Genomic DNA, 18,308 nt, shown 5'->3' on the forward strand with positions numbered 1-18,308 from the left:
CAACGCATGGGAGAGGCACGAATGAGTGACTTCACCAATTTGCCTTCAACTTTTTCATCTTCCATCTTGTTGACCCCCAAAACAAACAAAAAAAGTCACAAATGTGATTATGATGATGAGCTGGGCTCACACTCCGAGGCGGAGCTAGAAGTTCGAATATAGATTTAGTCAAATTCAGTTACTTTTTGTTCAAATAGTGTACTTTTATTAAAAAATTTATTAAATATGTATAAATATTAAGTTTAAAACTCAGTTGTTAATACACTTTCAGAACTCATAAGGTTAAAAGTCTAATTTAGCCTCGGCTCACACCTAGAAACATGTTAATGAATATGATTAGTACGTAGTAATCCAATTAATCATTATTAGGTTGGTTTGACGTGATTTATATGGATGCTTATCATGCTAATACTAATTGAGATAATACTACAACTACTTTCCACTGTTATTGCTGGTGGAAAGAGGAGAATTCGTACCTCTAAGAATCTTATTTGGTCCCCTAATAAGTGCAATTATATATCTTGTTGTCAAGTTTTCCAATAAATCATGGATTAATACCTTAATTAAGATAATTAGCTTGAAAAAAGATGTAATGTCACGACACAGACCATCGTGATTGGCACCCACACTAACCCTCCGGTGGGAAAACCATTAATACTAATTAGCTAACCAAAGAACCAAACAACTAAGACATTTAAGTTACGGAAGCAAGTTAAATAGCTAAAAACTGAAGTTCTCATAAACTTTCAAAAGATCTAACAACAAAACAATGCGGAAAAATATGCCTAGAAACTTGAAAGTCAATGCACCAAAACATCTAAAGTTCAACAAGTCTAAACAAGAAGGGATACAACCCCAAACTAATGAACTAATAACTAGCTAGAAAGTCTAAGTCCGAAATGCGGACATAGACGGAAAGATAACTCATGGCAGCCTGGAAGAACTGGCTCACCCTTGAATTCGAACGACGATCACTGATCTTCTAAGCGAGGTCTGTCAATAGCCGCTTGAAGATGCCCTCAACAAAGAAAGAGCAAGTGCAGTATCAGTACACAACCACAGTGTACTGGTAGGATCAGACGGCTATCCCACTAAGTACAACATACATAAGTCAATACAACACAATAATACATGCATACACCGAACATATATATTATCAACATCATTTACGAATAACGCACAATTTCATATTTCTCAAGATATACAGTTATGTCAAGTCAATGGTCTTCTCATGGAACCCAAACCCAAACTGTTAGCATACCGGTACGTGGTATCCGATCCAATGTTTATGTCGGAACGTGGCAATCGATCTCATAATTATGCCGGAACGTGGCAACCGATCCAAGTTAGTGTGTCGGAACGCAACACCCGATCCATTCAACAAGCCACAATCACAATCACAAAGTACATTCTCATAACCATACAATCAAGTCATGATTCATGGCATTCATCATTCATATATCCTCATGTACAATTAATATGATCAATAATGCAACATTCACATACAAACATGTATCGTAATGAAGCAAGAACAAACATACATCACACAATCATAGAATCACAATCATCACCTACCTCGAAACAAGCTTGAAACCCTAAGAAGCTTGATTGTTCCATTTCCGGATTCGTTTCGCTTGTTCTTGGTCTACAAACAATCAATATAATATGAGAATCAATAAACAATCACTAATTACACGGATTACTAACAATTCTAACAACCCTAGATCATACCCATGATCATCATACCTAGATTAAGGCTTTTTCCACCATGATTCTCAGATCAAAACTGTTTTCCATCGATAATTACCCATTAGATTACGTTCTACGGATCGAAAAATGGATTCAGGGAGTTAAAACCTTACCTTTAGCCTTATTAAAAATGGTGGAAATTGTCAAGAATCGCTTGAGGTTCGTCTCCTTACTCTCAAAGTCGAAAATTGCATAATAAAGATGTTTTAGAGTTTATTTTTGACTTAAGTCGCGTCGGGTCCGCCACAACGGTCCTCACCCCGCTACAGCGGCCTGGTCCGGCGGCTTGCACGGGACCAATGAGTTATTTTAATAATTCCAAGACCCCCATTTCACAACACACCTTCAACCAACGACACTCAAAAAATACCCGTTCACGCTAAGTTCAATTTCGGGAGTTCTACTCGCCTGAATTCAATTCCATAAAGTTGTACGGATTCCTTAACGCCTTATCTATCTATTCATGTGATCAATTTCATAATTAGATCACCCAATTGCCACCAGATTTCTCTAGACTTTAATGACTCCGATTTCGTCCAAATCTGGACTAGGTTGGAAAATTCCAAGTTACTACGAAAAAGTTTACCGACCCAAAAAATTTTCCCGTTAGCTTTTTTTTATAACGACGGAACCCGATCGTTACGTGTAAACTGTTTAAATACTTGTCGATTGCACATTCATTGATGCTCCTTTTAATTGTACACAATTTTTTTCGTTTTTGTTGTCTTTTATTTACCTTAATTATATTCAAAAGTGAATGATTCAATAAATTAGTATTTTTAGTCTTTCAAATATCGATAAATTTGACTTTGGTTTATATGTGGTGTATCGGATTAAGTGTATTTTATCTTCAATTAATTGATACGTACACTTTTGATCTCTTGTATAACGTTAATTTCCACAAATTTAATGAAATATTTGGTAATAAATTATCCAATTATTGATGTATTTGTATTAGTTGCCGAATTGTAATTTCTTATTTATTAAAAGTGTTTTTTTGTTTCAAATGATTCTTTATGTCACGGGAGGAGTTATACATATTTTATAAAATTCTTAATAAAAATATACTTTCTCCGTTTTAAATTGAGTGACTTGTTTTGATTTGGCATGGAGTTTAAGAAAGTAAAAAATACTTTAAATTTTGTGGTCTAAAATTAAAGATCTGTCAAATATACCAAAATGTCATTTAATCTTGAAATTAAAAAGTTGCTAAAAAATGAAAAGAATCTTTCCTTTTCAAACAGACTACTAGAAAAGTAGATCAAACAAATTAAAATGGAGAAAGTAATATTTTAATAATAAGTAATTGAATTCAGTCGAAAATCGTCCATTTAAACAACTAACTATGTCCCTATCTTATCTAGCGTGAATCTCAATTAATTAAAAATTCAAAGTAGATATTGAATGCCGAATGAAAAACTTAAAAGATGAAAACGAAATCATCTTTGACCCTATAAACTCTTTTAATAGTGGAACAAGATCATGCCATCATTCTAAAGTTGTGAAAGATTCAACTTTTATTGGCAAGCAAATAGATATACCTTATGTTAAAAGATAAAGAATAAACTCAATCGTCAATATGACTCAAAATCTTATAATTTTACGTGTCAAATTAAAAGAGTCCCCTTTGCTTTTTTTATAATAATAATTGAAAGCTGGCTAGATCTCAATCATTATTAGTCATAACATTAATTCATTCAATCAACAAATAAGCCGTATTATAGTTGTCTTTAAATTCTGAGATCTTTTCAATATAATTTTATTTAATAAATAAATATATATACATAAAAGAAAGAAAGTATTGGAAGTTAAAAGCTATAGCCTATACATATGTTTATAGCATAGGCTTTCAACTGTCCTAGAATAGTTTGACAATAAGAGAATGAATGGATTTAAAGCTGAGACTTGAGAGTGGGCGGCTTTTATATTCTCTTTTTCATAATAATAATAATAATAATAATAATAATAATAATAATAATAGTAGTAATAATAATAATAATAATAATAATAATAATAATAATAATAATAATAATAATAATAATAATAATTAAAAAGAATAAAAAGCTTTTTGTTCTATGTGAGGAAACAAATTCCACATTGTACAACCAAAGATAAACTCAATCGAATTTAGGTTTATCAAGCTTTCGAAAGTTGCATCACTTGCATGCATTTTTTAAATTATTACCCCCTCTATTTAAATTTAATTGTCTTAGCTTGATCAACATAGAGTTTAAAAAAAATATAAAAACTTTGAATATTGTAATCTTAATTAACTAAATATATGTATAATGTAACAATAGTCCAATAAGAAAAAATATTTTTAAAATAGACTAAAAAAAAGTAATTTGAGACAAATAAATTAAAAACAGATAAAAAAAATATATTTATAAGAGAAAGAAATCTAAAAAAATGATCATAAAATTGTTTTTGGTAAATGATGATACCGTAGTTTATTTAAGAATTAAGGAATGCACCTTGCAGTGCAAGGGCACTCATAGTCTATAAAATGTTGTGCTAAACTACCATAATTTATAAATGTAGTACTTGGATTTAAACTTGAACCCCTTAATTATTGAAAAAATCTCTAATTTTATGTTTAAAATATTCAAAATCTCTTATATATATGCATAAAAAAATTAAAAAATATTATATCTACAATGTATTTTTTTATCGAGAAAATTCAGAAAGCACTTTCACTACTCTCTAAATTTGCCCTGACTACAAGTAAAAGAAAGAATGCACTTAAACTTGTATACATAAGGTAACATAAAATTGCGATTTTTGAACATATTGCTAATTAAAAATTTGCCACACCCCCTTCCCCCTCCCACGCTCTTCTCAAACCCCACCCAAAAACAAGATTTAGTATATGCTTGTTTAATGCACAACGTAGTACGTGGAGGTGTTTAATAAATGTTTAAATTTTACCCTACCACATGATATAACTCAATTACAATTCACCTAACAAATTAAAAAAGTAAAAGATAAACAAGAAAATGACTAATCAACAGCTATATCTCGAACTACGAGTTGATTTTTATAAATGCAATTTACTAGCATTTGGTTTAGTGCAACGCCAGTGAAAACTTTTTTGATAGTCAATTTATTCAGATTATATATATTGTATAGTATGGTTAGCAGTTAAAATTGGGCCAAATCAGAAAAAACATACAAGATCAAGATTAGAAATTATTGCATATGAGTATCTAATGGGACACTCATAATTACCTTTTTCTCTCAATTTCCATGTGGGACATCCACATGAATTATTACAACTATATAGGATTTTCTGGAGGAGTTCTTATATATATCTACTTCTTCTTTTTTTTATTGTAGTTACAATAAATTCGTGCGAGCATGAGTATATATGTTATTCGGTTTGTTTCAATTCATATAATATAAATTAAATTCAAAGAGTCAGTCAAATGTTTATATGATTTTAAGTTGTTAATTATTATGATTTATATTACATTTTACATAATCTATAAATAATATATATTATATTTATAGTACTATGCAATTTTGAAATATAACATACTAAAAAGGAGCATAAGATAAATAAATTAAATGGAGAAAATATTAAATATAAAGCAAATTAAATTAAAATATTCAACAAAAAAAAAGAGTTAGAAAGTAACTAGATGTCCGTAGTTTCAGCTTTAACTATAAGGCTAGAAGCAGCTAAATCAATTTTTCATACAAACAGATAAAATAAAGATTATGATATATGCTATTAGTACTCCTTTTCTTTTAAAACTATATTTTTCACTATTGCTATTTATGTTTATTCTCAAGTTACTCAAAAGGGTTTGGGATAATGTAAAACTTCATTAAAAGCAAAGGATAAATATGAAAAAAAATTAATCAAACATTCAATTATTTTAAATAATGAAAATATGCTCAAAAAATTCACTCATTATGAAGTGAAGTGAGTTTAATTTTAACCTATCGTAATAGATAAATTACCTTATTTTTGCGTTATATGCAGAAGTTGTTTTTATGATTTTTGATATCATTATACTTGATTGTGAAATATGACTGGACCATTAACAAAATAATACAATCCATGCAATATGATAGAATAAACATTTATTCTCAAACCAAAAAAAGGAATGGACAATGTAACTACAGGCATGGATTTTAATATGGTTGATTAAATGTACTTTTACAAACCTAGAAATGAGGCAACAAAACAATCAACACACCAATGCTACATTTTTATTATTTGGCTCTTCATTCTTAAAGGGGACAAAAATTGACTATTACCAAAACCCAAGCTGCTCACACACACACACACACACACATATATATATATATATATATATATATATATATATATATATATATATATATTATATTAAATAAAAAAGAAAAATATTTTTTTTTAGATTTGGCTTTATGATTTAACCTAAGTTATTTTGTATCATGAATCTTGTTCCATGTGATCAATTCATCTTACCGTCAATAATTAAGTTTCACTGTGATTTGAATCTGAGACCTCGTGACTCTCAACCATTTCATTGACCACTAAGCCATAACCTTGTGTACTGTAGTCGATAATTAAGTTCCACTAAACCAAAACAACTTATGTCCAAAGAATTAAGTAAGTTTGACATGATAATTGATAACCAAGACATATAGAACCCAAAAAAACCAGCATATATAACATAGGGCAAATGAGATTGATCAGAACTATTGGGATCCATATGTTAAGAGTGAATGACAAAATGTCAGTCTCATTGATGAATCATGACCAATTAAATATGTCCTTTTTATGAACAAAGAGTTAAACGTCCAATTAAAGTTGTATGACTTATTTCTTTCAATGAAAAATTACAAAGATGAAAACATGGCCATGTGAAGCCTACCCAGTTTGTACTCTAAATATCATAATAATAACAACATATGTAACTGGTTGCAGTGTGCAATCACAAACACGAAAACGTCCAAATGGCTAGTTGGTAAGGGAACATTGATTGAATCATTTAACCAAAAAATGTTATGTTGCACACGTGAGATCATTTAATTTATTTCTTACTCTTATCACAAAAAAAAAGAAAGTAACTCTATCGATCATAGATAAATAGTCACCACATATTATTTCATTTGTTTTTGTACTAGAATATGACACTTGTTTGATGGACGCTTGTTGAAAGACATTATGATTTATATATAATTTTTGATGTGATAGTAAATCGTTTAATTCCAATACAATAAACTCTTTTCTTTCCATGGACAACTTACCGATTCGAACAGGTCATTGAATATTCACAAACGAAAAAAACAATTAGAAAAGTAGTAGTAAGATAAATTTAGAAAAAGTGGAGCGTTACATGACACCATATATGTCGAAACGTGGTCGTATTTTTAAGAGGAGAAAAATTAAAAAGCATATATTAACTTAGTGTAAAGAATGGGTCACAAAATTATATAGGGGGTCCATTAAATTGTTGGTGCATATACACAACTTTCTTGCTTTTTCTCTTCCTTTTTGGAATTCACACATATATAGCCTTTCTTAGGCTTATTCTAGATAAATCCTCTATAATATTCACCAAAAAAGATTCCCATTATGCTATGGTGATGTCATATTCTATTTTCGAAAGATCCTTATGACGAGAGGGAGTTGCTTGTAGGGGTGTGCACTATTCGGATTAAACCGACGAACCATTGGGCTCTTATCATGGGGCCCAAATCATGTTAACAGTGGTACCAAAGTAAGCCCAATATTATCATGTACACCATTGTAGATCCAGTAGGAGGCATTTGGGTCCTTATAAAGCTATTGGGCTAGAAAGCTATATACATAAGAGCCCAAGGTTGAGGCCCAAAATTTCACCAAACCATATAAGCAGCTTTCATTGTCGCCGATGAGCTGTTTGCTTCTCGTTAAGACATAGGACACATGTATGATATGAAATCATGATACGTAATTTGAAGTTTTGCTGGACATGCAATTTCAATTTCTAAGTGTATTTTCTTAAAAATTACTTTCGGAGAAAAACTATTTTTTAACTTCTAAAAAATAAGTTTCTATTGCTCCTAAAAAAGGGTAACCTACAAAAATCTCATTAGTTTAGGAGTTAATAATTTAGATTTACGCTAGTTTGTTGTATTACGAATCATACCAGATTTGGACTTCGGATAAAGTATTTCGTATAGACATGGGGTTAAAATTAGGTGCAATTTATTATAGATACACTATATTCAAGTGGATTCTTATGTATCAGACTCTCTCGCTTGCCTCGATCTTTGTATCTGGTATCCAGATACATATTTTTAGTATCCCTAATATATGTATTGAAGTATGATTCACATGTATTTAGAGATTTTGCTCGCCTCTCTCCCTGTTTTAAGTATATCTTGTAGTAAAAATATATGTATCTAGGTGTATCTTACTTAAAATTTGATATGAAGTTATTCATTAGTCCGACAATATTTAATTATTTCAAACTATAGGGAGAATTAGTAAATATGATAGAAATGTTTGCAATAGTTTTTTTTTAACGTTTGACCAAACATCATTTTTTCTCTTAAAAAATAAACAATTTTGAGCTCCCAAAAATTAGACCAAACAGGCCATATGAGATATAGCTGCAGCCCAAACCATTATAAACCTCAGGCCTTAGCGAAAGGCCTTGTTTAAAATTAGGGTTTCTTCTTCTTCTATAAATGCTACTACCTCGCCGCAACCTTCATTAATATTTCTTGTTAATACTATATTGCTCACTCCCCAGGTGATTCCTTGCAGTTTTTGTGTATTACTATGATTTTACCTTGCTTTAATTATTTTCCCCATCAAAATGATCTTTGTTTTACTAATCTAAATTGGGGTATGTTATTATTTTTCTTGATATTTGATCTCTTGTTGTTGCGATGATTATAAAAAATTCCTCGTACTGAATGCTATTGCCATGGCATGATAGACTCTTTTACACCCATAGAATATGAGCAACAACCACTTTTTTCATATTATTTTTCTGTATGCAATTTTAGTATTGTATAATAAGTAGATCCAAAATTTGTAAACAATCAAGGAGTTGGCTTCATATTATATACATGGCAATTTGTTTTGCCTTGTACTTTTTAAGCGTCTCCTAAATTGTGTAAAGGTGGTGTTTAAAGCCCTAAATTTTAATTCCAGAAATTGGGGTTACGCACACCTCCAAATTTCTTATTGAAACAATTTGTTTCTTGTACAATCAATTTTCTGTGTGTGTGAACCAGACGTAAGGCAGGTGTTACCACATTTTATGGTTGTGGAAAACCGTTGAATGTCTGGAACAGTAAAGAGTGTTCTTCGTTGCCCGATAGTTCAATTCTATGACTACTCGAGCTACATCAGAACCTCATATTACACATCTCTTTTACTTTAAAATAAGTGTCCATTACATAAAGCAAATAAAACTTGCTATATCATCTAATCGAAGAGACATTGGTTGAACCAAAAAATGAATTATTAAATGAGTTTTGAAATATATAAGTATCTAAACTTGGCGTAAGTAGTCTTTTTTTTAATTTATAGGAAGAGAAGCCAAATGACTGCACTGTGAAAATACAGAGATTGCCTGGTGACAAATATGGCTTAAAATTTTATGGCCTGTCCAATTTAGCCCATAGTTGTGTTTGGTGTTGGTTCTCATGTACTGGATTGAGGCTGTGGTCATGTGGTTTATGATCCGATTAGTTTTTAATCCATTTTAGCTGAAACCTTGTTAGTCGTGATGCTTAAACATAAAGAATTGTAAGTAGTGTATAATAACTGTATAATTAATGTATATGTATATGAACAAATTTAGATGAGAATTATTTTATAATGCTTGAACTTAAAGAATTGTAATTAAGTGTATAATAACTGTATAATTAATGTATATGTATATTAACAAATTGAGATGAGAAGGACCATTTCACATAATTTTTGAGTAAATTTGAACCTTTTTCCTTATTTTTTTTTCTTCACTTGGCAATGTCACTTTTTCTCTTTTACTACTCTTTTTTTTTACGGGGAAATTGGTGAAGAGGGAAGAATGAAATAATGGCACTAGAAAACAGATATTTATTTATTATTTTACACCACTAATCATTGATTAAACAATCATTTAGGATTAGAGAAGATGATATAATGGCATTAATTTAGAGAATTGACATGTAACCGATCCATGTGCAATTGTGCTTCATCGACCTAATTAACAATGAACTGGCACAACACCAAAATAATAATAAAAAAAATATCTATGCATGCTTTAAAATAAGGGTGCTTATTGGTTTGATTTTTCTCATAAGAAATAATATCTACATAATTAATGAATGACTATTAATTAAGACATAATTATACTAGATACATTATTTATGAACAAACACATGTATTTGAATAAATATTCTTCTTTTTTCTTTTCTTCTAAGTATGATAGATGTATTTATGTACCCATGGACAGATACATTGAATACATCAATGTAAATATTATATTGGATATATAAAATAATTAGTACTGGATACACTGGATGAAATTGACATACACCGATAATAAATACAGATATACATGAAAAAATGAAATACAAATATAGAGATATGAAGGGATGAGCGAGCGAATACAATGTATTTAGAGGCAATTCAGACTAAATATGTAATTATTAGATTTATAGATGTATTAAGTAATTAGCACAAATACTAGTGTGATTTATGAAAGTTGCTCAAAATATAGCTCAAAACTTGCATTTCAAATCTTTAACCCCAAATAAACAATAGTCCATTCCCGATACAAAAATGGTTTTGCCGTTATTTAGGTAGTCAATTTTTTTAAGTTTTCAGTTGCATAACCATTATTTTCTTTTAACAATGTTTAAAAAATTCGGTACACAGTATTATATATCCGATAACAACAATATACAAAGATTTAATTTTTTTTATAACAATTTTAAAAATTTGATATACAATATTATACCCTCAATATATATATATCATTCTATAAAATTATAAGAGGCGTTTATACACCTATATACAATAGGGGAAAAGACCTGATATAACTTTCAACTTTGCGATTTAAAGTTGATATATTTTGGCTACAAAAGTGGCTCATATATTCCCCAATTATTACATAAATGACCCAGATATACCCAAAGTTGAGAGGTAATCAGACTTTCCCTATACAAACATATAGTAGATCTCAATATCATTCAACTCCAATATCACCAAGTCTCTTTAAGCGATGAAAGGATAAAATACTTTTCCATTTGCTCAACTCAAGTGGAGGAAAAATAAACAAAAGTTTGCTGATCTTTTCATGAAGAAGTGATACTACTTTTCATGAACATAAATTGGTATTTAAATTCTCGAAATAGAGAAACTCAATGAATGAAAAATATTCACATAAAAAATGTGAAATTTTGTATAGTTGAGAATTCTTTAAAACAAAAATAATAATTTTAAAAACTAAGGGCATATGTTAGTTTTCAAATAAATCACTTGTCATTATTGTTTATGAATCAATAATTTTTTGTTCTAAAATAAATGTTAATACAAAATCTATAAAAACACGTTGAGTAGTTATTTTGATAAGAAATATTTGGAGAGAATTTTATTTTATTTTTCAAATGAAAATACCATAAAGTATTTGATAAAAAATTTCTTGATTGATCACATTGTGAAGTACATTGAGCTGTCTCACTGAAAGTTTGATCTTAAATTAGAAGGAGGTCTTGACTTCAAGCCTTTTTCTTTTGTAGTCTCATAACACTCTTTACAAAGTCATGATAAAAATTTGCAACCCTATATTTTGAGGGTAAAACTCCATAAACACTTTTCTTTTTCTCTTTGAAAATGTACTCTAAAATCAATAGATGGAATAAAAAAAATAAATCAAAATATTCAAAATAGAATAGAAAATTACTCGATTATTGAGTACTTTATAATTTTTTTGGGGGAATTATATGGAGAGAGAATGAGAGATTTATTTTCTTTTTGATAATTGGAGGGACTATATGGAGAGAGAACAAGAGATTTGTTTTTATTTTTTGAAAATTGGACTACACGCTTATTATAAAATCTAAAATACTTTGTGTGATTATCTTGTTTGTTTAATAATAAGACTCGTCCGTTCATCTTTTGATTTAACAGTAAAAAAGTTTCTAGGGTCAAATTAGTTGCCGGGGCAAAATTTTTAAAAATAGATTTTGAGTTTTAATAGTGTAATTTCTATTTTTGTTTCTTTTTAGTTATTTCTTTTTAGTTGAGTTTATCATTATCAACAAAATTTGATTTTAGTTTATTTTTCTGTTTTCTAGAACCATGGTGTAGAGATGTAGTATAGTCATATACCTCTTTGATATATCTTGTGGGAACATTCATCGAACAGTTGAATTTCGATGTGTTCAGGGCCTGGTGATTCTTCATCAAGCATTTTGATTGGAGTCTTGAGTTGCACCTCTGCGGTTACTTTTTTGGTGAAATTGGTGAAAATTCTAGTTGACATTTCATCGAACATATTGTCCATCATGTTAATCGATAGAAGTGTCAAATAACTTGGGATGACTCTTGACATTATCCACAAAGCTTAAGTTTTCTTTGGGATAATCATTCCGCTAACAATTGTAGAAATACTAATCCCCACATCTTCTACTATAACTTGTTGAGACGTAAATAAACATTTATCCTCCATCTTCTGTAGCAAATCTCGACTACTTTTAATTTGAGCGTCTACCTTAGGAGATTTTGCATAGGTTCATTTTCGAAAATGCAAGGCTAACTTCTTTTTAAAATGATTTCAATCAAAAAGTTAGTATTTGTTATGAAACATCCGACGGAACCACTTGAGAGGCTTACAACCAAGATATTTAATAAATGTCGGGTCGGTGTATAAGATTATGACATTTGTATGTCCGTTAGTATGAAGGGTATATATACCCTAGCTTTGGACGGTTGGGACACCAATATCCCAAAAGGACGGGGGTTATCTGCATACCATTTACGATAGTTCGAGGTATATTTATCCTTTTTCCTTTTTTCTATTACAACCAGTTGTTCAAACTCACCCCCAAATATATTTTGGGGCTTTACATTGCTTCTTCATCCTAATAATGTACTTTCTTTCTATTGATAGTTATCTCCAGTTAATTTCAGGACTCACGTATCTTCTTTCAATTTTGATCCTACAAATCGGTATGACTTTTCCTTGTAATTTTGAGTCTCTAATTTTGATGATTCGTAGAATTTTATTACCTAAGTCCAAGAGAAAAAGTCATACGAAAGTGACATAAAGATAATATTTTACTATATTGATAAGAATAACTTGATGCAGAGTAAAAGAATTTGAAATGGTGATGATCAATCATTAAGAACTATAGGGTGAATCGTTATGCATTATTTGCTCATTCTAATGCTATAGATTTACAGGTAAGTAGTCCGTCACTTTCTTTCATACGAATTTTGCTTTTAAAAAATAATAATTTTTAAATCAAATTGATGGGAACTCCTACAACTCTCATGCTATCTAATGAAGTGCCTCAAGAAAATGACATGATCAATTTTGTAGGTTTATCTTGCCAATGTGCTTTGTTGTTACAACATTGTCATTTTTTGGTACAATATTAAATTAAATACATAGCCAAACTAGAAGATGAAGTATTTAATATTTCCTTTCTATATATTAGTTGTGAACTTGTGGTGACCTTTTTTGGTCTGCTTATCAATGCCTTTACACAAGTAATTCTTTTACTTCAAGAACTATATTTTATGTGTATTATATGCAATTTATGGCCTCATTTTATTTATGTATCACGGAGAATTTATATAAATGTAATTCTTTTTGTAGCTTATAATAATGTTTCTATTTTCTGATTTGCTGCCTGTGGATTTTTTCTATGGTAATTAAAATTTCAAAGGAAAAGGTGGTCTTTGGATAAGATGCCAAAGTCACGTTTATAAGTGTCTTTATGAGAATAAATGTGATAATTGTAGTGGAAGTGGAATCAAACTACACTTAAAAGTACTTACAACGCCGTGAGATGGTACAAACTTTGTAAGTTGTGTTGGGACACCAAACTGTCATTTCTATATAAGGGTAACAAGTGTTTTTTTTTTCTTCCATGTATTGCTTTACCCCTCTAACTTGTCCACAATTTTCATTTTGGCACTTTATCTTAGCCTTGTTCCATTTTAATCCTTGAACTCCATTTTTTATGTTCCATTTTAACACAAAATACTATTTTTATGATTTATTTATTTTTATATATATTCTTCAATTGCACCTTCTTATTTTAAATCGACATGTGTCATTTAATTTAGTTAAAAATTTAAAAATTAACAAAAAAAAATTCTTTTTTAAAAATAATAATTTCTTTTTAAGAGTGTTATGTATTTTTGTGTGAAAAATAACTGACGAAATTGTGTTGGTTTTCTTTCTTTAAAATCACTGACAACCTAACAAAGTCAGTCGAGTTTTAACATTGTTTAGTAGTGTTATTAACTAAGTCAGTCGAGTCTTTTTGAAGATGAGTTTTTTTATTCGTATTGATTTATATTAAAAATTAAATGTGAGTATTTGCGTTAAATTTAGATAGCGTAGATGATAAGAAAAAATAAATAAGTAGTGTTATTTAATTTGATTGAATGTTTAAGAAAGAAAATCAAAGAACTTTCGTCAATTTATTTTCATGCAAAAATACAGAGAAATATCAAAAAATAATATTATTGTTTGAAAATTTTTATGTTCGTTCGCTCGCGAATGTTTAATTTTTTTAATTAACAGGCATACGTCTATTTTTTTAAATAAGAAATTGCAATTGAAGAACATAAATAAAAACAAATCATAAAAATTAGTATACATGTTTAAATGGTACAGAAAAAATGGAGTTTAAGGGTTAAAATGGAACAAGGCTAAGTTGGAGTGCCAAAATAAAAAATGAGGGAAAGTTTGAGGGGCTGTGTATATGTTTCGCCTATTTAAATTATACTTCTGAATGCTGCATACAATTATTATTTTCATATCTTAGTCATTTAATTTATTAGATTACGTTACACGTAGCTGGTTAATAATTGTAAATTTTAGAATCACCCAATGTGGTGACATTTGTCTGGAGAAATTAGCACAACGATTAATTGTTATAACTCTCAACTTGATTTTCTCTCCTCCTTGATCTTACACAATTGGACTTCATAAATGCATAGATTGTTACTGTGTATCTGATTGATTTTGAGAGATTTGTTTCTTCAGTAGTGGAACAATAAGCTAGTTTATGATATTCAGATTTTATTCTTTCTTCTTCATTTTTTGGAAGCTAGATCTATCATTTATTTTTGTGGATAAGAGTGACATTGGAATTTTCTCCATTTACTTTTGATTTTCGGATTCTGATATTGAGGAATAATTGAAATTATTTTTGTGTCAAATATATGTTATTCTCAGCTCTCCGTTTGTTATCATCTGCTTTGATTCTCAAGTGTTAGAATTGAAGTCCTTTTTGTGCTTCTGTTTTATCTTTTGTGATTTTTCGGTCATATAATTATATCTTTTGGTATTTAAAGTTGCTTTTAAAACTTTGCAGGTTGATCTTCCACAAGAGAAAGTTGAACTCTTACATTTTAAGAAGTTCATCACCACATGTATAGCTGATATATTAATTTTCCCGCTCTCAAGTTTGTAAATATACGTGATGTAGGATTATATAAAATATTTTTATTTGGTTTATGTTGCTACAATTCAATCAATAACACTCAATTGTAACGTAATAACATTATCATACTTAGTAGGCGTTTGGCCATGCGATATCATATCACGATATGGTGTCGTGAGATGAAATCAGCGTTTAGACATGCGATTTTACGCTGATTTCATCTCATGATTCCATATCATGAGAGGTGATATCATATTCTCCAAAAACCATGATATGGAATCACCATGTGATTTCATATCATGATTTGAGATATTTTAATACAATAATTGATCCATGAGTTTATATTTTGTTAAAACAACCCCACATTTATATCTACTAACCATTTGTTTCATATGTAAATAAAATTTATAATCACATCATTACTTTTTAAAATTTATTATTCTCACCAATATAAAATTTATTATCGCTTTAAATTTGGTGAATATAAATGATAAAGTAGAAATTCATTTGGTGAATATAAATGAGAACAAAGGGAGTAATACTTTTTTGATTTTTCATAATAAAGAAAAACGTCTTAATCTTATGACTAAGCATAATATTGATAAAAGATAATTTTCATTGGCGGTGCCGCACTTTCTTAATCTTAGTATTTGCAAAATGTTCGTTCACATGACTGAAGGATATCAAGTCCAATTGATTGAGGACTTAGGAAAATTTGATCAATTAGTTATTAATATTTAGTCAAGTGGACTAGTTATAATTTTTTTGATTAAATTTTATTAGAAGTGTTTTTGACTCAAACTTGTGGTAACTTTTTAAAATTTCGTTATTCAATAATATTTAACTATTGATTTTTCTTGTAAATAGTTAGAAGTTAGTGATGTTTGTTAATTTTTATCTTAGTGCATTTAACTTCTAAGTTAATATTTACTCACTAATGTATGTTTTTTTTCTACTTTATAGGTTATTTGTAAGAGTAGTTGAGAGATATGAACATATCAAGTACAATTTATGTTCAATTTTTTTTAATTAAATTAAAGTTAGATGAAACAATTATTTAACTGAAGAACAAATAACTTTGTAATAATTATTATGCAATTTTATAATTTTTGTTTATTTGATAAGATTGAATAAACAATTAGGGCCATTTTAATAGTTTTACAACTTATGGGATTTTTATATTTATGAGAAAATATACAACACAAAAATTCCATATCGCATGTCCAAACAAACCTTCAATTTCATCTCATGATTCCATATCATAATACCATATCATGATTTCATATCATGATATCATATCGAATGACCAAACGGACCCTTACTGTGTTTACTAATTGTTTTAAAAGTGAATTGGATAAATTAGATCAACAAATTAGTCATGTTGGGGCCGGAGAAGAAGTCAAAGGCGAATATCTCTTTGCCCCCCTCTTCAGTCAATGCTTTGGCCTTCATCTCTTTTACCCTTTTAATTAGTTTTTTTCATGTGTAGGGGCACTTTTTTAACCTAATCGATAATTGTTAGGATGAATCACACGTGGGAGAGATATGAAATCTCTGAGCAGACAATCGCACAAGCTTTCCCATCTAGTAAAGAAAATAAGAGGGAGAAAAGAACAAATAAGCACTGAAAATAATTTAATTGGTAAGAGCTGATAGAGAAAATATCACGTGGTCATAGTTTTTGGGTAAACTTTAAATGAAGTTACTTTCCATGTAACCTAACTTAGATTATTTTAGATTGACTTAAAAATTAGTCAAATATACTTTTTAAGTTATTTTTAATTTTTGAGAGTGTTTAACAAAATAAAAAATAATTTAAAATATCTTAAAAAATTAAAAGTTTTTTTTTTCATGGACTCTCCTATTTTTATTTTTTTTAAAGTTAAGCCAAAAGGGCTCTTATAACACTATAGGAATTTTAAATAAGAGATAATAATTTAAAGAGAATATCACATAATTTTAAGTATATAAAAATATTTTTCTTATTTTAATTTATTTATCTTAATTTTTTTCTCTTTCAAAAAGATTTTCATTTTTACAATTCTTAATATTTAATAGTAATTTAATATTAAGATGCTTATTTTGTCATTAATGAAAAATTTCTAGTAATAAATTATTTATAATATATTTAGATTTCAAATTTTAAAAATCTTTCTGACTTTTTAGTTCTATATATGCCAAATTAATACACCACATAAATTTAAATAGAGAAAGTATAATTTAGAGAGATATTAAATATTTTCCTAAAGAAAATTGGTGGGACACCTAACATGATTCGCTCTGGCCATGACAGTGACATTGGCATATTCGCGGCAAAGTTAAATTGCCACATGTCCTCAAAATTTCAAACTATGGTATGATTTAATATTTAATTTTACTATAAACTTTTAATTAAAACGTTACATATTCTTAATTCCCATTGTATTAAGCCACACGCGACAAACACATAAAGTTGCATCGAGCCAGTCAATTCAACACGTCAAAAGACTTTGGCCTTAAGGTAAGGAGCATGCAAAATAATAAATGACTAAATTGCCCATACATTCAATTAACAAAAAATAAGGTTATACTTATAAAATGGAGGATTAAGTTTATATGAATTAAATTAGTCTCTTATTTATAAAATAAATGAATAATAATAATGATATTTTAAGTACAAGGTAACATTATACTTATTTTGTCCCGATATATCTAATGATTGAAAGTCAATTTAACTAATTTTTGAAATTAAACTAGATAATCAACTTAATATTTTAAAATTAAATTTTACATGTTCAAAATTTATTCTAATATCAATATGACTAAATAGTATATTTTAAAATATTAATCAAAATTTATAATTTGAATGTTGAGAAATAAAATATATACATGTCTGGAGATGGAAATGTTGTCTCTTAAATTTTGATAAAATAACATTGATAATTGCACGATAGTTTATAATACTTCATCAA

General features: G+C 28.8%; 1 non-coding gene across 1 annotated transcript; it reads left to right on the forward strand.

The window, feature by feature from the left end:
* Nucleotides 1-8,616: 8,616 nt before the first annotated feature.
* Nucleotides 8,617-8,706, forward strand: LOC125816043 (small nucleolar RNA snoR8a). Its single transcript, XR_007442205.1, has one exon. It is a non-coding gene; the product is annotated as a small nucleolar RNA snoR8a (small nucleolar RNA).
* The last annotated feature ends 9,602 nt before the right edge of the window (nt 8,707-18,308 follow it).

This window comes from Solanum verrucosum, unplaced genomic scaffold (genome assembly GCF_900185275.1).
Source record: "Solanum verrucosum unplaced genomic scaffold, falcon-dt-bn FXZP01000085.1, whole genome shotgun sequence".
Taxonomy (NCBI): domain Eukaryota; kingdom Viridiplantae; phylum Streptophyta; class Magnoliopsida; order Solanales; family Solanaceae; genus Solanum; species Solanum verrucosum.